Source organism: Manis pentadactyla, chromosome 2 (genome assembly GCF_030020395.1).
Source record: "Manis pentadactyla isolate mManPen7 chromosome 2, mManPen7.hap1, whole genome shotgun sequence".
NCBI classification, from domain to species: domain Eukaryota; kingdom Metazoa; phylum Chordata; class Mammalia; order Pholidota; family Manidae; genus Manis; species Manis pentadactyla.
In genome coordinates this window covers 149,229,608-149,252,858 of record NC_080020.1, presented here as the reverse complement: position 1 = coordinate 149,252,858, position 23,251 = coordinate 149,229,608, and the positions used below count along the sequence as shown (strand labels likewise).

The 23,251-nt window shown below is 39.5% G+C and overlaps 1 long non-coding RNA gene across 1 annotated transcript; it reads right to left on the bottom strand.

Annotated features, from left to right (window-relative positions):
- Positions 1 to 12,725: 12,725 nt before the first annotated feature.
- On the bottom strand, positions 12,726 to 19,513 carry LOC118923508 (uncharacterized). The gene is made up of 2 exons (XR_005029216.2): positions 19,296 to 19,513; positions 12,726 to 14,487 (listed from the first exon to the last, which is right to left on the bottom strand). It is a non-coding gene; the product is annotated as an uncharacterized LOC118923508 (long non-coding RNA).
- Between the last annotated feature and the right edge of the window lie 3,738 nt (positions 19,514 to 23,251).

Below are 23,251 nucleotides of genomic sequence, written 5' to 3'. Positions count from 1 at the left end.
GCTGCAAGGCTCTCTATCCAGCTCCTGTCTCGTTCTTCCTTTCTAGGACCAGTTTCTAGCACCAGTTTGATTCAGGGTCTCTGTCTTTCTCTTTAGAGCCACAAGCTCTACTAGGCCTGTCACAGAAACCCCATCTCCCTTGCACATGCCTAGTTTTGGACTGGGCATGTGACATTGCTCTCCATGAGTTGTGGGATGTATCAGCTGCATTATTTCTGAAAAGATTTCTTCTTATAAAAGAAATAGGAAGAGATTATCTGCTTCCAGTGGACATTGCTACATGTGGATGTCATGCCCAGGTTGATATAACCATTTTGCAACCAGGAGGGCAGCCGGCTGGAGAACGGAGCTGAAATCCAGGGAGGGCAGGTGCAAAGACGGAAGGAATGTGGGGTCTCAGTGACATCGTTGAGCCCCTGGTTTAACCAGCTGTTTCACTGCGATGCCTCAGGCTTCTTACTGTTTAGCACTGCCAACTGAGGATTTTCTGTTGTGTTTTGCAGAGTCCTAATGGATAGACACAGAACACAGAGTAGCCTTTTTCCTGATATTGTTTAAATGTGGTGACCCCTGTCAAGGACTTCCACTTCAGCTCTGTTCTTCCACCACCAAAGATGCAGCTAAGAAGATGTAGTTGGCTAGATTACTATCCCTAGTGATGGAATATTCAAAATCTAATCAGTTTTCAGTTCAAGAAAATAACCACTAATAAAAAAAATGCTTTTGGATCATTTCATGAGGCAGAGTACTTTATTCCATATGGCATCCTGCACGTCCATATGGCTTCAGGAATTAGAGAGGTATATTTGTCAAAATATTCAATCAATTGCAGCCCTTAAAGTTGATAATGTTATGTGTTTGGAGCATACACCATCTCTTGAATATGGGGGAAAGTCAAAGGAGCAAATGCCAGCCGAAGGAAAATCAGAGTGAGTTTATATTCAGCAGAGAGAGAGAAAAGCAAGAGAAGATTTAATCTAAATCATGTGAATGATATTGACTCTATGCAGCAGTAACCTAGTCATGGGGAAAAGCAATGTGTAATAAGTTTTATTCAGATAAGAATGGGGCAGGAAATCCTGATTATTTCACATTCCAATTGGCATAATTTTCAGAATTTCAACCATATATAAAGCAGTTACCTTGAAGAAAAAGACTTGTCATCAGCAAACTTAAACACCTTCAAAATATTACGGGCTTAAAAAAAAATGATTTTTTATATGACCCATTTTCCCCCGACCTGTATCAAAGACTGTTCCTAACCCCTTCCAGCTTGGGCTGCCTGTAAACCATTTAAGTTGTGACTGATTTGAGAATTCTACAAATCAGGGCTTTCCTGATAAGGGCTTGAGCAGAGGAGCTGTCCGTGGAATGCACCGCCCAACAGACACCTTCCACTTTTCCATCCTGTCGTCTGGGTCTGGTGGCTCTTGGTGGGAGCTGGGAAAGCTGCTCAGGAGGGCAGGCAACGCTTCCTGGGCAACAGGGCTTTCCCAGGATACAAAAAAGAAGAAGGAGGAAAAATAAAGAAACGAGGATGAGGCGGAGCTGTATTTCAGAGAAATTCTGCCAAGGGAGTAAAGGCAGAAGTTGTAAGATTCCAATGCTGTCTAGGAAAGAGAGTTAAATACCAGAGGAACAAGGTCAGCTCTCCTGGGGAAAAAAAAAATAGAATCGAATTCATCAGTCAAGAGAAGTGGACCAGGGCCACTAGGCACTCAGAGACCAATTTTCTGAAATGCATTTCATTTCAGATGAACTATTTTCGGATCGGAATGAGGAATATACACAACACAAGTTAAGTGAAGAAAATGCAATGTGTATATGCATTTTTACAGAGGATTTATATATAAATAAATTCAAAATATATTTCACTTCATTAAGAATCATCCTCTGGATGGTGCTGTGACATGGCATCAGTGTTAGCCAATCACCTCCCATCTCTACTGAGGGGCTTCTCAGTCATCAGACCCCCAGGAGTGCCCACTGCTCTAGGGTTTGACTTACACACAGTTGACAAGACAGTGCCTTGCAAATGACACAGCGAAACTACAAAACTTTGAGCTACCACAGGCATGAGCCAAAAACACAGACATGCTGTGGATTAATACTGTCAAAGAAGCCTGACCTACGAGCTCAGAGTGAGAGTGCTCTCTCTTCCCTGATTGTTATCTGAAGTCTTTGATGGGCACGTATCACACCCCAGCACAAAGGAGTCTGTCGGGAGCACACACTGTGGTGTGAGTGCCTGGAGAGCAGGGCGCTGCCTCCCCGTAGCCAGCAGATGCCTGCTGTGCAGTGGCCCTCAGGGACTGAGAGCATCCCAGGGGTTCAACCCGACTGCTGAGTCTGTCCAAGTCCTTCTCTCTCTGTGCAGACCTTCCTGATGGCCCAGATCACATTCGTTCTTCCTCCTAGGAGCCTCTATCACCAGATAATTTAGTGTTTAGTTATATTCTTCAAGTTTTTTCCTCTCTTGTCTCTCCAAGTAGTTGCAAGCCCCTTGGAGACAGAGCCATGCCTTGTCCTTCTCTCAGGGACTTGTCTTCAGTGTTCGGCATGATTCTGAGGTTTTGTGGAGAGGATAAGCTGGGGGTGATGGAAGAGGGGGCTCCTAAAGTACTAGAGAAGGCCTGCCCCCTGGCTTGGTGTGATCATATGCTTGAGTGTAAGGCCTAGGCACATCGGATTTAGCCCCAATCACATCACTGACTTTCCTCAGAGTAGAAGAGTAGAATTAGTAAGAATTTGGAAACAGGTAAGTCTGGGTTTGCAGCTTGACTCTGTTATTTACTAGCTTATAACTCTGGGCAGATAGTCTCTCCCTGTTTCTTCATCAGTAAGGTTGGAATAATACAAAGTTCTTGCATGTTTTGGGGAAAATTGAATGAGGTCATGCACTGGGTATAGGATCTGGCATGAAGAGGCAGGGTGTCGCTCCTGTTGGTTCCCTTTCTGTGTGAGGAACCAGTGAATTTTTTTCTGAACTTCCTGTTTCTCTCAAACTAACTTCCACTTCCCTTGATGTTACCTTTTTGAGAACATCCATGAGGGGAGTCCCTTGAGTAAACTCAAGGGATTCAAATGCCCTGCCCAGAGGGAATTGGATTGCTGTGGTGGCTGTTCCAAGACTCCCTACTTACTGTATCATTGGCCACAACATTAGCACTCCTAGTCATGCCTACACGTGTGCATGCACACACACACACATTTCAATATAAATTTATATAAGAGACCCCAAACTGTTATATTAGTTTTTATTACTGCCACAACAAATTACCACAAGCCTGAAAGAATCTGAGAATATAGATTTGTTATCTTGCAGTTCTGTTCACACAGTCTCACTGAGCTAGAATGAAGGTGTTGGCTGGGCTGCACTCCTGCGTGGAGGGAAAACTCCATTCCTTGACTTTTCGGCTTCTAGAGGCTGCCTACATCCTCGGCTCATGGCCACTTCCTTCACCTTCAAAGCCAGAGAAGACAGCTTCAGCCCTTTTCAGGCTGCTATCTCTCTGGGTGTCTGACTACAGCCAGGAAAGTCCCCATACTTTGAAGGATACATGTGATTAGGATGATCCAGGATAATCTCCACACCTCAAAGTCTTTCACCTTAATCACTTCTACTAAGTCTTCTTTACCTCATAAAGTAACACATTCACATGTCCCCATGGTGGGCACATGGACATTTTTTCTTTCCTTGGATGCAGTGGGTGACAGCATTATTCTGCTTACTGCAATTCTGAAACATTTTCACACCTCCGCTTTACAGAATGCACGTGCCACTGAGAACTCCTTGCCACCTCTGTCTGCAAGCTAATCCATCCCTCCCACCCCTCCCACAAACTTCTGATACTCTTCCGATACTTTGCTTGGACTACTGCATACAGCCTCACCCTTCTTTGGCTCCCACTTCACATGTCACCTTTGAGACGAAGCTATGCAACAAAACAGCCAGTCTCTTATCCATCTGAACCACCGTCTTCTCCGCCAGACCTAGCTGTGCCCCTGGTGTTCAAACTGGGATCGCAGCAATTCTCACTTTTTGCAAGCTTCAGGCTGCTGTGGGCCTGACCTACTCTGTCCACTTCCTCCCCAGGGTACTCACATCTCCGCATCTCCTATGAGGTCGGCAGCACAGCAGGAGCCGAAGAAGAATGTAATTGTTTGTTCAGGAGCTTGCCGTCCTACCTCTCACTGTAGGGTTATTCTTACTGGCCCTCCCATCTGTCCTCCTCATGGCTGCTGCTCCCTGACGCTCTGCCAGAAGACTGTCTGCTCCCCAACTCTCAGCCACCCATGCCCCCAGCACTGACATGCACCATGTGCTCTGCAAAACTCTTATTCTCCATCTTGGTACAGGGATAGGCCCTTGACTGAATTTGGTCCAGTTGCAAAGAATCCTGGACTTGAATGGGAGTCATAGGGAAGAGAGGCTGTCAGTACGTTTTGCCTTCTGATGAGCTGTCAGCAGCCCCTCCAGGCAACCTGGGATGAAGCCAACTTATAGCAGAGTCACAGGAGAGATGAAGAGAAGCTGGGTCCTGGTGGCTTTGACATTCGAATTCCAGCCACCCTTGAAGTTGAATGTCCACAGACTTACTGTATCACTGACCACAAAACTAGCACTCCTAGTCACGCCTACATGTCAGACAATGCAACATTTTAAAAAATTTGTGCTAGCTTTCACTGGATTAGTCTTCACATTTTCTCTAGAAAATGTGTGTAATTCCTCCTCTCCACGGACCCATGTCTCCCTAAACAACATGATACAATATAGTCTGGGTTGGCATAGCTACTCTAACATTTATTTAAAAAATAGCAACAGTAACACTGGTGAAACTGAGAAAGGCAGTTGATTAGATTACTTCCCCTAAATAAAAACATGCTGATAAAATGTCCAAGTCATTTTTTTCTACTTTGAAACTACTGTTTATTTGTCTGATTCTAAATATCTAAATATTATGGACATTCACATTTCACATTATAATACTTCTGTTCAGAAAATAATAAGAGGTATACTTCTCTTATTATTTTCTAAGAAGATATCTTTGTATTTTAAGCCAAGCATTTGATAATTAAGTTGAGGAATATAGTTCTCTGAGATATAACTATATCTTGTCTTTTCCTAAAATAACACTTTTTCGGTATCAAGTGAATATTTTTCCTCAAGTTTGGCTAAGGTAAGTGTTGACTCAGTGAAACAATTAATATTTCCTTTATTTGTTCCCACTTTTTCTTCAGAAGTAAGGTAGATGGTATTAAAAGGCATATTGTGTTAAAAAAAATCTATCCAAAGATTCAAATGTTCAAATAAAACTTTTTTAAGTTTTCAAATTGTCTAGCTTTTTATTCAGCCATAGTTCTGATATTTTTTTTGTGTGTGTGTATGAGGTGAAATTCAAATAATATAACATCAGTCATCCAGAGGTGCAAGCCTAGGGTCTTTTCTGGTCTTTTCTGAGTGTCTAGCTCTAGGCCCATATAACGGACTCTGGTTTCCCTGGTGTTTGCAATAGCCCTTCAGAGCCCTTAATCGCCTGAGAACCTTCCTCCTCAGCCTCTTCCTAACTAGGTTTTTGGTCCATGTACTGCTTGTTCTATCTGCCATCTCCTGCCCCAAATATCTATGGGACTTTTGCATCTTTAATGCTCCCAACAGATACCACTTTGGGAAACCAGAGTGGGGACAATCAAAGGCAAGCCTCTATGTTGGTCCCTCATTGAATCACCAGGGCATAATATACAACCACAGTGTCTAGAGAAAAAAGTCCGTAACCACCCCACCTCCATCTCAGCAAGCTGCATTAGGAATGCAGGCCAGTGTCCACATGGCCACTGCCAAGCTGGGGCTAGTAGGGCAGTAAGCAAAAATGTGCAAATGCTTCTTTACTGAAATGTAGCTGTCTCATTCCTCATGAAGCAACTGCCCTGGTGGCTGGGAATTTTTTATTAGATTAAAGAGCTCTAATAAATGGATTGTATCAGTGTTTTGTCAGTGTAAAGATTGCTGGGGTGAATGGACCAATTTTTGAAGCTCTCTATTCCTTCATTTGCTCTGACATCACTCCTGAGTTTATTCTATCTTATTTCACCCTGTGGGATCTATATTGCAAGAACCACTAGTGTTAAGTTATTCCCATGGGGGAGAGAACGCTGTGTGGATGGTACGTTGTGACAAGTGCCACGACAGAGGGATGCCAGGTGCTGTGGGAACCTTGGCGGAAGGGCCTGCTTCGGTCAGACATGATATGTACACAGAGACTTTTGCAGTGTGTGTCACAGTTACTGAACCTTGCAGGACAAGCAGGGGTCAAAGGGCCTGCAGGGTTCCATGTAGAGGAAATAGATGGGGCAGGTTTGTAAAACAGTGTGACATGTAGGTGTGACACATAGTTTGGTACAGATAGAGGGTGTGTGAGCAGGGTGTGTGGCACTCACTTGGAGCCACGGCATGGTGAGCTGGTGTGCCCTCTTATGGAGCTGGTGTCTGATCCTAAAGGCACTGGAGAGCTATGGAAAGGAGTTAGAGGTTGAATGACTTGACTAGATTATTTTTTCTGCCAAAAAGGTTATCTGGTAGCACTATAGACGCATAGCACACTACCAGGTTGGAGACAGACCCAAGAGTCAGGGAACCACTTAATGCAAAAAGTGATGAATGTTTTAGCTAAAGAAATGGCCTGTGGTGAAAAGGAGGCCTGGATCCTTATATGAAGGATACTTATTTAGGCAGTTGAATCCACACGACGCAGTGATTCATTAGACGTGGCTAACTGAAAGTGGGGGACAAAATGACTCCCAAATTTGTGGTTTGGGTGTGGCTAACAATAAATACCACAGAAGAAATCTCATTTATATTTGACAATATAGTGAGCTCATTTTTAGACCTATGATTTTTGGATTTGCAAGAGACACTCAAGCAGACTTGACTAAGTGATGTTTCATTTACTTTACAAATACTTGCCAAAGTACCTGGGATGCAGAAGGGAGGTTGAGACTATCGACATACATGTGGGAATCACTAACTACAAAATCCTTGTATTCTTAACTGCTAGCTGATAACTTCTTAAAACAAAAGCAACAAAAACTATTCTTGTGAATTTTTTTCCTGACCAAAAGCCAAACCAAACCAAACCAAGCCAATAACTAGTTTTTGAAAAAAAATTTTGCCAAACATGTATGTACAAAAAGGTTTATATTGAGAATATATGAGGAAGTCATGTACACCAATAGGAAGAAAAACAAACCCATATATGGGCCAAAGATTTGACCAGCTTACAAAAGAAGACAAAAAAGGAGTCAATAAGCACATGAAAGGATCCACCTTCTCTAATTACCAAGAAAATGCAAAGTAAACCAGCATATGACACCACTGTATACAAAGGATGGGCAAAGTTCAAAATTCAAAAGATGACAAGGGCATGTGCCAGGGAAGATGGAAGCAACCAGAACACAACCTGCTGGTAGGAGTGCAAAAGGGGTATTTCTTTGGAAATCAGTTTGACAGTATTATGGGAAGTTAAACATTTCCGCCACATGACCCAGCAATCCTGCTTCCGGCAGCTTCCCCACAGGCACCTTAATACCAAAGTCTCTGTGCAACATTCATAAGGGCCCCTGACGACTCAGAATGCTCATGGATGGTTGCTTTACCACTCAGCAGGAACGGCAAAAAAATAGCGAAGTGTTACTATGTGCAGCATGCATGGATTTCCAAAATAACGTGCAAAGGGAAAAACCTCAGACGAAGACAGCACACTTGTCTTGGTCCATTCAGGCCGCTGTGACCAAACACCACTGACTGGGCACTTATAAAAAACAGGAATTTACTTCCTAGAGTTCCGGAGGCTGTAAGTCCAGGACTCGGGGTGCCAGCATGTTTGGGTCCTGGTGAAGATGCTCTTCAGGGCTGCCCACTGCCCACTTTGGGCAGCGTCCTCACAAGAAACAGGGAGCCCCGTGGGGTCTTTTTGTAAGGGCACTGATCCCATTCATGAAGGCTCTGTTCTCATGATTTATGTGCATCCCAAGGGCCCCACCTCCTGATACCATCATTTTTGGGGGTTAGATTTGGTCAGACCATAACAGTACTTTGTAACTCCAGTTTTTGAAATTCTAGAAAAGGCAAAACTGTAGTGACAGAAAACAGAGCAGTGGTGGCTGGGGCCTGGGGGTCGGGGGAAAGAATTGATTAAAAAAAGGCCATGAGGAAATTCTCCAGTGGCGAAGAACCAGCTTTATGTCTTGATTGCAGTAGTGGTACTGTGACCACAAGCAGCTGCCAGAATTGGTCAGGTTGTACACTTAATGTGGATGCATTTTATTCTGTGTCACTTACACCTCAATAAAGCTAAAAAATAAAGAACAAATCCCAATAATAGAATGAAATGAAATGTACTTAATAAAGATCTTTATAAAGAAGCACTTATGAAAACAGTAATTTGTCATTACACAGATATTATTTTTGCTCTGCAATGTCACTTTGGTTTAATTCGGCCTTTTAGTAGAATTTGGTTGCCAACAAAATTTGTGCTGTCTTAGACCATGTGAAGCAGCCTCACAACAAACATCATCTTCACTGAACTTTTTGATGTAATATTACCAGGCGCTCTCATTGTAGGGGCCCAGTAATGGCCGGGGTCATGAACCTTCTCAGGGCACGGTGTTGCTTCGTGGGGCTTTAAATGACAGTGTGAGTAGCACTTTTTGTCTCTTTCCTGTCACCCACAGACATTGAGTGCCATATTATGAAAAGAACTGTCTCACTTAGGGTTTTAATTGTAACTGTAGCCCTCTTCACGGTGGCTCAAGTGTTTGAAATGTGGCAGAGCCTTGAGCTTGTACCGTGGCCTCTTTACTTCTGTGATATATTAAAAGGTGTAATCCAATGGAAATGTAAATCACTGCTCTTGAAAACAAATTATAGATGGAGATAACAGGGCTGCAGAGTAGTCTTAAGCTTCAGAGAGCCCACCTATTTCTTTCAGGTCTAAATTGCAGCCACACTGTTATCAAGGGTAATAGGCGGTTGCTGAGGCATGCTGATTACAAGGTGGTGGTAAACAATGCTCTTAAGTGTGGTGCCTGAATAGAAGAACACACAACATTAATCACCTGAACTTAAAAAGACTCACAGGAGGAAGGGAGTGGTTTCCCTACGGGCTCCAGTTCTAACCAGCCCCTGTAGACGGCCCACACAAGGATTCCATGTTCGAACACTATTTTTTTATCCCTTAATAATCATCACCAACTTATATTAAATCCTAATTGCTGGTCCACTGGGGCGAAAAACGATGAATTTTGCTCATGGTCATGATGAGCTACTTATTAGTAGTCGTATTGTCACCATTATTCTAAGTGAGTTTTGAGGATTTTAGGAGTTGAAGAGAAGAGAGAAATTGAGCAAATATCGCTCATTTTCCTTGGTGTAGAATGTGGAGGAATGAGGATGGGTAGGTGGTGAGGACTGGTGCCGGAGATCATGAATCTATTCCTGGGGTGGAAAAGTACCTGCAAGCTTTCAAACCCCGGGCTGCCATGCTGGGTTAACTGAGTGAGTAGGCCTGGGCAGTGAAGTTCTGAACACTGAATGTCAGGCTTGAGCTTACCACAAGCTAATATTTAGGCCTGATGGGCATGCAGGTGACCGATTGGCTCAGTACAAGAATCCTCTGGTTGGCTGGCTTGGATTCATTTTTTGTGGAATTGCTTATATAATATTTACATCTAGAAACAATATCACTTATAATATCACTTTTCCCATTTTATCATACACCCAGAAACAGAAATAATTATTCTATACCCCCTCTGGATCATGTACAAAATCAAATCTCTTTATACGGGTTGCTCTGTTATACTGGAAAAATTACTGTTCCTTAGGTCAGTGTTCAAACTCCTCAGTGATAACGGTTTCATCATTGTCCTCAGCATCACCTTCTACTGGCCTTACAAAAGCTCACTCCAACTTACACTAGTTTTCAGTAATTCTCTGAGTTTTTCTTAAGTCTTTTTCTTCCTAAAATACTCTTTCTCAAGTTGCCTTAGTCCCACTGAATATTTTGCCCACCCACCCATCCATATCCATCCATCCGTCCACCCATTAGACAATATTATTAAAGAGTGCATGTCTGGTACTATGGATGAGATTTCCCATGAATAACACATTGACCTAATTCTCAAAGTGCTTATGGTCTATGGAGAAGACATAGTGGAGGACAAACACAGTCTCAGCCCATTGCAACAACTGTGGTGGCAAGATTTTGTATTAGAAAAATGATGGCCCATAAAGTTATTCAGCCTAGTATCTGGTATTTCATTGCGTTCCTTAAATAGGTCCCTGCTCGCTTCTCTCAACCATTCAAACTCTTCCTGAGGGGCTTGTGACCCATGCAGTTAGGAGTGTAGACAAATCAGTGTCTGATATCAAAACTTCTGTCTATAGCAAATACCACTATGAAAGTGTCTCAAAAAATTCTACATTTACTGAACATGGAGTGAACAACTGTGATGTGAACTAGATCAAATCATGTGGTGGGGGGGCAGTCCCGGCCCATGAACAGGAGGCATTGCTGTGCTCCTTCAACTCTCTGAGGGCAGCAGCTGGGGGTGGGACCAGGCTGCCTGACAAAGTTACTACAAAGACAGGACGGGAGGAAGGAAGAGAGGGGAGAGGAAGGAAGGGAGGAAGAGGGGAAGGAAGGGAGGAGGGAAAGAGGGAAGGAAGAGAGGAAGGAGGGAAAGAAAGAAGAAAGGAAGGAAGAGAGGAAAGGAGGGAAGAAATGGCCAGAACCCTAACTCCAAAACTATCTTCCTCTAGGACCTTGGGTAAATTAATCTGTCTTCCTGAATTTAATGTGCAAAGATTAATTGGAAGTGATTGAGCCTTATTATTTCTCAGATTCTGTCTGTTCCAACACACTATAAGCTAGAAAGTTTCTGTAAACTTCCAGCCATTTCAGCAATATTGATTTTTATGAGGATAATTAAAAATACATCTGTATCTTATATGTAGATATATATCTCTATCTTTTATATCTTTATGTCTATGCAGATGAGAGATAATATGATATCAAACATACACAGATATAATATACATAGATATATATATATATACAGAGATATAATAGTTTCAAATGAATGATATGCCCCAAGATAAGCAGCTTTTCCTACATGTATATGACTTGTCTTGTGAGTGAGTAACATTAGTGGCCTATGGTTTTACAAATTTAAGTGTGTGAGCATTTTCTTTCTTTGTGATATAAACTTTGTTGATTCCATTCTCCATTCTAGAAATGATTAGAGTAGCTTTGATTTTGTAGTTTCACTCCTGTAGTTTGCAACCTGTAGGAGAGAAAGGGTATAAGAGATAAGGCATAATTAGATTTCCTCCCAATGTTTTTCATTCTTTGTTGCAGAAAAGATATGGTGCAATACTGAATATGGGGTTAGTGATAATTAAATGGCAATTCTATGTAACTATTTTTAAAGGACTAAACCATTTGAACATTAACACATAAGAATCATATCATACCCAGCATCTCTGAAGCCACTGCCTACCCAGCTAAGGGTGCTCCAGCTGTCTTACAGAAAAAAGAAATCACTTGTATCTAATGGCAGCTTGTTCATATGAGTGCCTTTAATTATTATTTTTTTTTTGAGAGGGCATCTCTCATATTTATTGATCAAATGGTTGTTAACAGTTAACAAAAATAAAATTCTGTGCAGGGGACTCGATGCACAATCATTAATCCACCCCAAGCCTAATTCTCATCAGTCTCTGATCTTCTGAAGCACAATGAACAAGTTCTTACATGGTGAACAGATTCTTACACAGTGAATAAGTTCTTACATGGTGAACAGTACAAGGGCAGTCATCACAGAAACTTTCAGTTTTGATCAAGCATTATGACCTATAAACAATCAGGTCAAATATGAATATTTGTTTGATTTTTATACTTGATTTATATGTGAATCTCACATTTCTCCCTTATCATTATTATTATTATTATTATTTTTTTTTAAATAAAATGCTGAAGTGGTAGGTAGATGCAAGATAAAGGTAGAAAACATAGTTTAGTGCTATAAGAAAGCAAATGTAGATGATCAGGTGTGTGCCTATAGGCTAAGTATTAATCCAAGCTAGACAAGGGCAACAAAACATCCACAGATGCAGATGATTTCTCCCAAAACAGAGGGGGGGAGGTTCTAAGCCTCACCTCTGTTGATCCCCAATTTCTCACCTGATGGCCCCCCTGCGACTGTGCCTGTCTTAGGTTGTTCCTCCCTTGAGGAATCTTACCCGTCTCTGGCTAACCAGTCATCTTCCGGGGCCATACAGGGAAATGTAAAGTTGGTAAGTGAGAGACTTTAATTACATTTTTATAAGTGTAATATTATTTTTCTTAAATAAGATGTAACTAACTTTCACAGTGTTGTTTTGTTAGACTTACAGGTTGGGTGTCTGATAATTAGTTGTTCAGATCCACTTGAGAGGATGAAAGGGGTATATGTAAAATATTCATGGATGGCAGGCATTATCCATGGGCCATACCATACCCACTGGCATATGTTGCCATCTTATAAGAGGCTTAGGAGTTTGAGGTAGAAAATTGAAAATGTTTTAGTTGGCAAAATGTCTCTACTTAAATACTCTGGTGTAAGCTAATTTAGGGATTCATGTCTCTTAGGAATAAGGACTCTGGCGTTATTTGGAAAATTCTGTTAAGTTGTTTTAAGTATACTAATAATATCAATTTATTTCATAGACATAATTTCTGGCTTCAGAGATAGACCACAGAGCAGAAATTTTCACCTTTCATTATACAATTTGGCTCACATTGTCACAGAATGAGCACATTAATGAAAGCACATCTACAAAGTTCAACTCAGCATGTCAATTGTAATCAAACCTACTAATAAAAATATACCTGAGCCTTCATAATTTCTACATATTATCTAATTAATGCTTTGAGATCATAAGGTTTGTCCAAGTGCCCATTATATATTTACAAAGCTTTAGTAGAACAAATGTAAAAAAATGTTCTGGGGATTTTTATCCAATTGCTACTTTCATCCTCAGAAGTAACCATTTTCCTCTTCTCCATGGCCTGAGATCTTTGAAAAGTATCAAGTTTTTCTTGTAATTATCAAAGTATTCAATAATGTACACAAATGAAGGGTAGCTTCTATTTCATTACAAATTCAGTTCAATCACAAAGGCAGCTGACAGTACAAATTTGTAACAAATTGGGCAATTCAAGAAGCTGTATTAGTGAATGCTAGGAAACACAGGGATCATTTGTGTAAATGAAGTTGAAAACTACACCTGTTGTCTCCAGCCAGTGATAATCATCATATATCTAGGCCACAGGATAAGGCCTGCTTTCTTGGTTCACATCCATTAGGAAACAACCCGTCATTGTTGCTCTGCATGTGGAGAGGTCTTGCAAATGGTGGGGGCTACAGGAAACGAAGTTGTGGGAATCATTTAGTGCAACCCTATCCTCAGACAGGTGCCACTTTTAGACATTTTAATTGATCTCATTTGTTAGTTATACCTGTAAATCACACTGTTATCATCTCTGAACAAGGAATGGAAACCAGAAATTGTCACAGATTAAGATAGCAAACCAAGTCCCCAAATGGACCAGCCATATATACTTACTGGCTTAGTTTCACAACAGTTGAAATTAGATACCTGGAAAAATCCAAATTACATGAGGCCTCTTGTTTCTTTATATCACATTGACAGAAAACATGGTTTAATATTCTACTGCAGCCAAGGCTGCATATCGTATCCTAGGATGTGTAAGTGAGTGCAAGTATGTGTGTGTGTGCAAGAGAAAGGAACTATTGAAAGAGTAAAAAGGCCCTCTGTTTTGGTAGAGCTACCAGTACTGTGGTACAGTAAATATAATGCTTATCCAGAGTCTTGTTAGAAAGTACCGCCTTGCATCTGGTTACAGTACTCCCCAGTATCTGAATGATGGAGAGATACAGCACAAGGATATCAGTGGATCGAGAATAAAGAGGCATTCAAAGGTTGTGGATTTCAAGGGTGTCCCAGCCTGGGTGGTGGTGGAGGGGGGAGGTCCTGCTTTTCTGTGTTTCTTGAACAAATCGCCCAGGAACAGATGACCTTCCTATGACCCCTGACTCAGGATACTGCAGAGAATACTTAGGGATTAAGTATAAATTCAGCAGAAAGTCTACCAGCAGAAACATGCAAACAACCATTCCTCGGCAAAAAACAAGCCTATCCTGTCTTTTCAGGTCCAGCAGATCATCGAGGTCTGCTGTGCTCCTCAGGACAGTGTGGACTGGACCCCTGCAGCAGTGAGGGTGGACGCTCGCGCTCCCACTGACACCATCCCAGAACTCTGCGGCAGCGTCTCTGTGGCCAAGACTTTGACTGACTGGAGGCTGAGTCAAACCCATTTTGGCTTCAACTTAGTGAACTGCTCTGTGGAAATGCAGTCAGCTTTTCATCTGCATTAGTAAGAATGGTAGTTAACATAATGAAATCTGTGTGAAATTATTAACTGCTCTGAAGTAGTTTGTTGTGACCACATGTAACACTGACTATTACCTAGGAAAAATGTCAATGTAACTGGCATATGCAAAACGGCTAAATTAGTGCCATGTAAAAGAATACACAAAGTATGTTATTTTGATCAAATCTGAACTTTCAATTATCACCTTATCATATCATCATTTATCTCTTTAATCCCCACTTTAAGTAGTAAAATGTTCTACTTGACTTTTGAAGTTTCCCTTATTTAAACAAGTTAGCTGTTCTTGTAAGAAGGACACATAAACATTCAGAAAATATAATTTAAAAATAGTAAAAGACTGTGAGGTTAGTTGCTAAGCAGATGCTATTGCTTAAAATGTGTGAGAAATTTACTAACAGAGAGTCTTCAGATCAATGATTCTTAACCTTTTGGGGGAATGGGACTTTTTAATAATCTTATTAAATACTCTCCCCCAAAATGAAATCAATGTATTTTATCATACCAGATGTTTTGCCTGGAAATTGATCCCCCTCACATTCAAAATATTAAACAAATCTTTATTCTGTGTGAGAATATTTAGTCTGATGTATGTCCATCAAGAGGCTCCCACTGCAAAAATCTCAGTATCTGTAACATGTTAGCTGAGCTGTGGGTGTTAGGCAGCCTCTTTCCAGTCTGTGTGGCATTTGCCCATTTGACCGTGATGGTAGAGACGGGAGCCACAGAGATCTGGGTGATCCATGAGGGAGCAGGGCTGCTGCTATACAGCGGGGTGGGGTGCCCTGGGGTTGGAGCACAACTGAGCTCTTAGAATTCCTCATGTTCACATTATTCCAAGAGGAAGTTAATGGAATAAATTTGAGCAGTTCTGGAAATGTGCCCCTACATTCAACCTTTGTATTTCTTCCACACCAAATGTAGTAGAAGTATGTGGGCTTCCAGACAGTGAAACAGGTTTAGAGTTTCACTCTGCTAAACCTGGAGCCCAAGGGACAGGACAGCCACTGCAGTATTAGTGCCGTGAGCTCTGGGCAGTTAATAGAAGGCATCAGATGCCAGGAACGGGTGTGAAGTAAAGGGCAGATCCATATTACTCTTGGCACCCAAAAATTTAAGAACGAAATATCCCTTTATATTTAGGAATATTCTATTATTCTTATATTAATAATATTCCAGTAATATTCTTGCCTCAAAAAGCATCTAAGAAGGACTAAAATCATTGGGTATGAGTCATCCCAGACCCTGAGCCTGGGAAAAAATAAGGACACCAAGGAGCACAGAGGCTTTCCACAGGGTCCTCTTTAGACAATTGGTACCTCCTGTCTTGGAGGACCTCTGCTTACTTTCACCTGTAGGATTACTACAGTTAAATGCCTGATAATGTGACTTGAGCCCTCATGAGTAAAACAAAACAAAACCAAAAATGGGACAAGCCATGCAAGAGGGCACAGCATTCACAGAGAGGACGATCTGAAAGAGTTAACCAAAGACTACTTGCATTTTTAAAAGAATACAATAAGGGTTGTAAGAAAACTCAAGTGTAACACAAAGGAGACTTTTTAGGAACTAAAAAATATGACTTTCTTAATACACAACTCAGCAATGAGTTGAAAGAGAGGTTGGATTATTCATGGTCTGGGAAACAAAACGTAGGACATAAACACTCAACAAAAATAAGAAGAGGTATTAGTCCTGAGAAACAAGTTTATTACCAGACATTCTGTATGCAACGCTACAAGGTAGAAGAGGATGTCACCTAAGAATTTTTGTATCAAGTTGGTATTCTTAGGTGCCAGTGAAAGGATACTATTAGAGAATGTACTAAATTTCAGTGAATGTGTACCCTTATAACAATTTTGAAGTAAATACCAAAGAAAGAACACTTATTAGACAACAAGACTAGATATCCTTTAATGAAAACTACTATAGTGCAGAAAAAAAAGTGTGCTGAAATGAACAAAACTGAAGAGCTGAGGACTGACTGGGGCACTAAAAGTCACTAAACATCTGGGCAAACATTGATTCTTTAGATTTATCTTATTAGGGAGAAGAGCTGGGATGAAGGCAGATAGAACATCATTATTGGTGAATAGTGTGTCTTCATAGGGAAAATATTTCACACCTAGTATTCAAATAGTAGAGGTATATGTATGTGTCAGTTATGAGAACTGGGGAAGAGAATATAATAAATGAGGTGCAAAAGTATACAGAATTTTTCCATTAATAAGGGAAACATAAAATGAGCAGCAATTTGATCAAATAAATAAAGGAAAACGATGGAAAAAGGGGAGCAAAAACTGCCAGAATTTGTTTTTTTTTAATCCAGCTATATGCTATTTATAACATATACTCTCAAAAGCAAATGACACCTGTAGTTGAAAATAAATGTAGGCATAGAGATATGCTGCCTCATATGAACCCAAGGTTGTGCACTGTTCATCCATACATAGCAACTGTAATACTATGTAATGATAAATAGAAAAATACATGTAGAAGACATTAATTTCAACAGTTTCCATTCAGCAAATATTTAGAGAATACTTTTTGTCTAAAAAATGCTCCTGGATTGAAATACATAAAGGCCCTTTCCATATGGACCTTAAATTTAAGTGGAACAAAGAAGGCACAATATCAAAAAGTGGTACATCACAATAACATGCAAGTTTCATGAGCAAAGAAAAATATGGAGATGTATGAAGAATCTAATAGTTTCAACAGCACTAAGGAATTTCAGTACAACACTTCCAAAATTGGACAGGTTTAACAAGCTAAAATCAATGTGAGCAAAGAGCAACTGAGTAACACAATTCAGATATTGACTATTTATAGTTGAGGTCATCCTTGCATACATGCATAAGTCATTTACAAAAATCAATCACAAACTTGTTCAAGAAGTAGCCTTTTTAGTGAATGCATTAAGAAAATAAAATAATGAGTAAAATATTAGCAAAGAACATGAACAGTACCATTTTTTATCTCATGATATTTAAAAAAAAATCAGAAGCAGTGAGTATTTTGTTATATGGACTGAATACAAGATACAAAAAAGCAAGCATTTTTTTCTACTCTATTTTAGACTCCTATAAATGGAAACTGGGAAAAATCCATCACCAGTAACTAAAACCTCTAAAATTCTAAGCAATATATTTTATAAGAAAGACGAGTAAACAAAACAATATATGAACAAACTTATTTGTTTAATAAATATTTGAATGATAATATTGCTGTATTTGATTAGGATTCTTCAGAGACAAGTATCCTCTTCTTGAACTTCTTATATTCTAAGGGAAATATATACAAGAATAACTGAACATTATAAGTGGTTAAATCATATGATTTTTTAAAAGGAAAAATTGGTAGGTTAGGTTTCACTATTAAATAGGGTGGCCATTGAGAAGATGTGATTTTGAGCACAGACTTCAAAGAAATGCAAGAGGATATCTAGTCAGGAAAGAGGCAGAGGAAAGTCCTTGAGGTTGGAGAATATGTAGCAACATCAGGAACAGCCTGAGGAAGTGCCTGAGATCATAAAAAATATATATAAAAAGGACAGTTGGGGCAACTTGGAATCAGAATATACTAAAAGTGTTGTAATCAAGTTAATATGGTATTTGTGTAAGATTGGAAGAATATATTAGTTGAATAAAATTTTAAAAAAACCAAGAACTAGATGCCAGATTATAGGAAATTCAATACATGATTAAGTTAATAGTTTAATTCAATAGAAAAATATTAATAATTAATAATGGTGGGAGATTTTCTTAACTAAGACTAGACCCCCAGGAATTGTATAACTATGTAAACTCATAGCTATATTGGCTGTGTTTCTACATATGAGCATATATATATATATATATATATATATATATATATATATATATATATATATATATATATAAGAGCAAAAATGTCATAAGCAAAGTCAATAGGCAAAAGACAGATTTGGAACAAAATGTCTCTAACACAGATGGGAAAAAAAGAAAGGTCAAGAAACCAAGAAGGAAAAACAAATAATCTCATTTAAAATGGGCAAAGGATAGGACTAGAAAATTCACAGATCAAATTTAATTGGCTAAAAATCATATGACACTTAAATTCAAAAGTAGCCCATAAATGCAAATTCCAGTAATGTTCACTATGCATCCCCATGAGAATGGCAAAATTAAAAGTAGCACAAATGTTGCTGGCAGAGGTATGGGATGAGATTATTCTCCTACATGGCTGGTGAAAAAGTGAGTTCTTGATGCCTTTTTGGAAAATAATGTGACAATATCAAAATTACATACTATATAAACAAAGATACCACTACAAAATTCTGGTTTTGGGCCCAGCATATTAGGAAGTTAGCAGTCTTTACCCCATTCTAACAATTAAAAGATGAACAAATTGGAAAAAAAGACTCTTTTCAGACCCATCACAGAAATGAGGTCACAGGGCAAACCACTGCCCCCAAAGCTGGAGAGACAGACAAGAGGTAGGAAGGATGACAATTTACTTGAGCAGAAATCCACAAACAGCAATGTTTGTGGGAATTAGTGCTAGGGTAAGAAAACCTGAACAGTCATTGACAAATTGCTGAAAATAGTATGGATGAGCCTGAGAGATAAAAATCCAGGGGGATTCTCTTCTAAGGAGACCCTCAAACTTGTGAGTTTAACCTCTGAGCACTGCCAGGTTCTCACAGTGAATATTGGAGAAAAATCCATCAGGTTTCCAGGAGAAGAGAGGAAAATAACATTTTGAAATAAAGCAGAGCATTCTATTTTGCTAAACAAGCCTTACCCTCAGGAGAAAGTGTTTTCCCAGAGCCTTGCCGGCTGGGGCCACATCAGAGCCTAAACTAACTGGAGGGAGGAAACACTCAGCTCTAACCTGCTCTGGCCTTCCACACAGTGGAAGGGGAATGCTCACCTTTAGCCCCCGCTGGTCTTTCAAATGGGAGGAAGGGAAAACCAAACTCTTGCCCAATCCAGTCATCCTCTCTAACTGGTGAAGTTCAAATTTCAGTGACTCAAGCTAAAGAGATAAATCTAATCATAGGACTCTATGACACTTCCGTTTCTCCTACACCTCACACCTATATTACTAAACACCTATTTGTCACAGTTCATTGTACCCAGTACATCATGCTAACTTTAAAACAAAAAATTACAAGGCATACTAAAAGCCAAAAAACCAAATCAAAACAAATAAAAGAACACAATTTGAAGAAATTTCATGGGCATAAAAACTAGAGTCAAACATGGCAAGAATGTTAAAATTATCAGACCAGAAATAAAAAATAAAACAAAACTATAATTAATATACTAAGGGTTTTAATGAAAAAAAGACAACATGCAGCAATAGATGGATAATACCTACAGAGATATGAATACAATGGTAAAAAGGTAGGTTTTTTTTTCAGTAAATGCTGTTGAAACAATTGAATTTCCATATGCAAAAAAATGAATCAAAATATTAATCTTGACATCTTTCACAAAAATTAACTCAAAGTGGATTATAGATGTAAGTGCAAATTTCAAAACTATAAAACTGCTAGAAGATAAATAGGAGAAAACCTAGATAACCTTGATGGTGGCCATGCATTTTTAACAAAAATATCAATAGTAAGATCCAGGAAAACTCTGACAATGTTAGAGAGGATTTGGTGCAAAAGTTATTCCCATTCTATGCTCTTGGGAAAGAAAAATAGTATAGCTGGTAATGGAAAGGGAGGTCAGACTATTGCAGCAGCCATACTGGGCCCTATGGTAGAGTATGATTAGGGGCATGGGTTTCTAACACCTGTAAGGATTTATTTTTCATAAATTTTATGACATAGATATAGATAAAAATGGTATGGGTTTACATATAGATATTGATATTGGTTAAGATGTAGATAGAGATGGATTTATAAATACACACACACACACACACATGGCTATGAATGGTTCTTGGGCCAGTATACTTCAAAGGACAGCCTTGTTTGGGTACTAATTCTGTAAGAAAGGAGGATAGAAGGGAACCAAGTAAACAGAGGTAAGAAAAAACCTTCACTGATTAAAAAATAACAACGTTAACCAAAAAAGTCCCACCTTAGAATGTATGATATGATTAACAATATATACTTAGGATACATATGTTGGTGTAAGAAAACTCAGAAATAGATACATAAAGTGTAGTTTTCTATTGACAAAATGTTTCATATACAATGATACTTTGGAATCAACATAAGAATAAATTTTCAAGTTAAAGCTTTTGTCCATGCCATTTGAATATATGAAACTACATCAACCCATATATAGTCATTAATTAACTATCAAACAATGCTCAGTCTTGTCCATCATGAAACCTCAGTCTTATATTTAATTCAAATTCTTCTTCCTTTTCTCTTCAGCTCAGCCCAGACGTGTGGTTCTGAAGGCTTGTAATGTGAGGTAGAGCTGGGAGCAGAGGTATGGTCACCTCTTCAACCTGACCTTCTCCTCTCTTTTCTTAGTTTTAGCTTTCCTGGGCATTGTGGGAAGGAAGAATTGGAAGGAAAGTCTTCTCCTTACAGACTGCCTGTAGAGAGGTTGTTTTTTTTTTAATGTTGTCATTGATTTGTTGTTCTGACCCATGGTCTGTGAGAACAGCCATTTGTCCCAAAAGAAAACTCTTCTGTTTAGCTCTGCTGTGGTATTGATGGTCTCTAACAAATTTCAAACATTTTTCTGATGCACCTCTGATTTAACTGTCTGTCTGTCCTTCGTAGAGGCCAATCTACTCCCACTTTGTGGTCCCTTAATGATACCTGGGCCTGTGAAGATCCATCATGTATTACGAAGTGTTTGAGCAGAAAACAGAAGGAACACTCAAAAAGGGTGGTTGAAGAGACGTAATGAAGGAAAACCTGTAAGAGATGGTAAGGTGTCTTAGTATTTCAAAAAAAGATGTTGTACCATCTCTAAGACTAAAGAAGCAAAGGCAGGAAACAGTCATTACAATAGGTGGAAGTGCTGTCTGAGGAGAGGACAACCTGTCAGGAGCTGTGGTCCTGGACAGAGGAAGGCATCTGCTGCCAGACTGAAAGCAGACAGTTAAAATAAAGGTCTCAACTGCATTGCTCTGCCTCTTCCTAGTCCCCTGCTGATGCCTGCCATTGGCAACACACCCAGAAAGCAGAGAGACAGGGACTAGTTAATGCAGTTCATAAGGACTGGCCAATGAGGACTGGACAAAAATACATGAAATAATTGCTTTTGGACATTCAGGCTCAGTAGGGAAGTAATATTTAAGAGAATTTACAAACCAGATGATTGCTGGTATTGCTCCAAATTGCTACCTAGAGAGAATTACCAGGCCATAGGATAGGTTGGGTTTATTAGCTTTTAGGGCTATTGTAGCAAAATGCTACAAATGGGGTGTTTCAAAGCAATAGAAATTTATTGTTTCACAGTTCTGGAGCCTAGAAATCTGAAATCAAGGTGTATGCAGGGTAGTGCTCCCACTGAAACCTGTAGGGGAATATTTCCTTGTCTCCTCCTAGTTTCTGGTAGTCTGCTGGGAATTTCTGGTGTTCCTTGGTTTGCCAATGCACAATTAGAGTTTCTGCCTTTCTCATCACATGGCATCTCCCTGCAGGCTCTCCTTTTACACAGCCATCTTCTTATAAAGACACCAAGCACATTACTCTGGTATGACATCCTCTTAACTAAGTATTTCTGCAGCAACTCTATTTCCAAATAAAGGCACATCATAAGGTACTAGAAGTTAAGACAACATAACTTTTTTAGGGTGGGGTGGGGCATACAATTCAGCTCATAACAGAGAGGGAATGGAGATGGTGCCCTGTGATTTCTCTGAGTTAAGAGATGTAGCTGGGAGTCCAGGAAACCAAGAGAATTGGAGTTCATATACCAGAGTCCCAGAGAAAAGAGACTTAGACATAAAGAGAGCTCTGAAGGCTTGACCCGTCTTCAGCTGCATACTGATTATTTTATGCAAGTAAGGGAAAAAGTACCTCCAGAAAGGAGCAGAGGGGTTAATCACTGAAGCTCCCTCAAGGCTAAACTAATTTGGGTTCCAGCTTCCACAGAGGAAGACCTCACAATTCATAAGACATTGGGTATAATTTCAGAAAGGTATTGCCTCAGTAGTAGGATGAACCTAATCAGAGAGTAAATGCTTCTTGCTGAAGCTTAAAATAATGATTGGAAAATATAAAACTGTCTCTAAGTAAATTAACTGCATCACAGAGTAAAGCTCAATAATATTTACAGAAATTCAAAAATACCCAAGAATCAACAAGAAAAATCATGTTTGGCATCCAATGAGAAATGTTGGACATTCAACAAGTCAGAAAATATAATTTGTAATGAGGAGGAAAATCAATCAAAGGAACCAAGCTAGAATGTTGGAACTAATTATTACAACTATATTCTATATATCAAGAATATGGAGGGAAAATTGAATGGAAATATGTTTATGTGCTAAGCAAAATATCATAAATGAATAGTAGAAAGATATGTATCTGGACTTCAAGACATAGGGAGAGAAACTATCTAAAATGAAATGTGGAGAGCAAAAGGACTGAAATAAATGAACACCCTATCAGTGAGTTCCGGAAAACTTCAAAGAGACCTAATATACATGCAATTGTAGTCTGCAAAGGGATTAGAGAGAACCAATTTTTCCAAATTTGATGAAAACTACACACACACAGATCCAGAATTCCAACAAATCCAAGCATAAGAAATATAAGGAAAAGTGCAACAAGG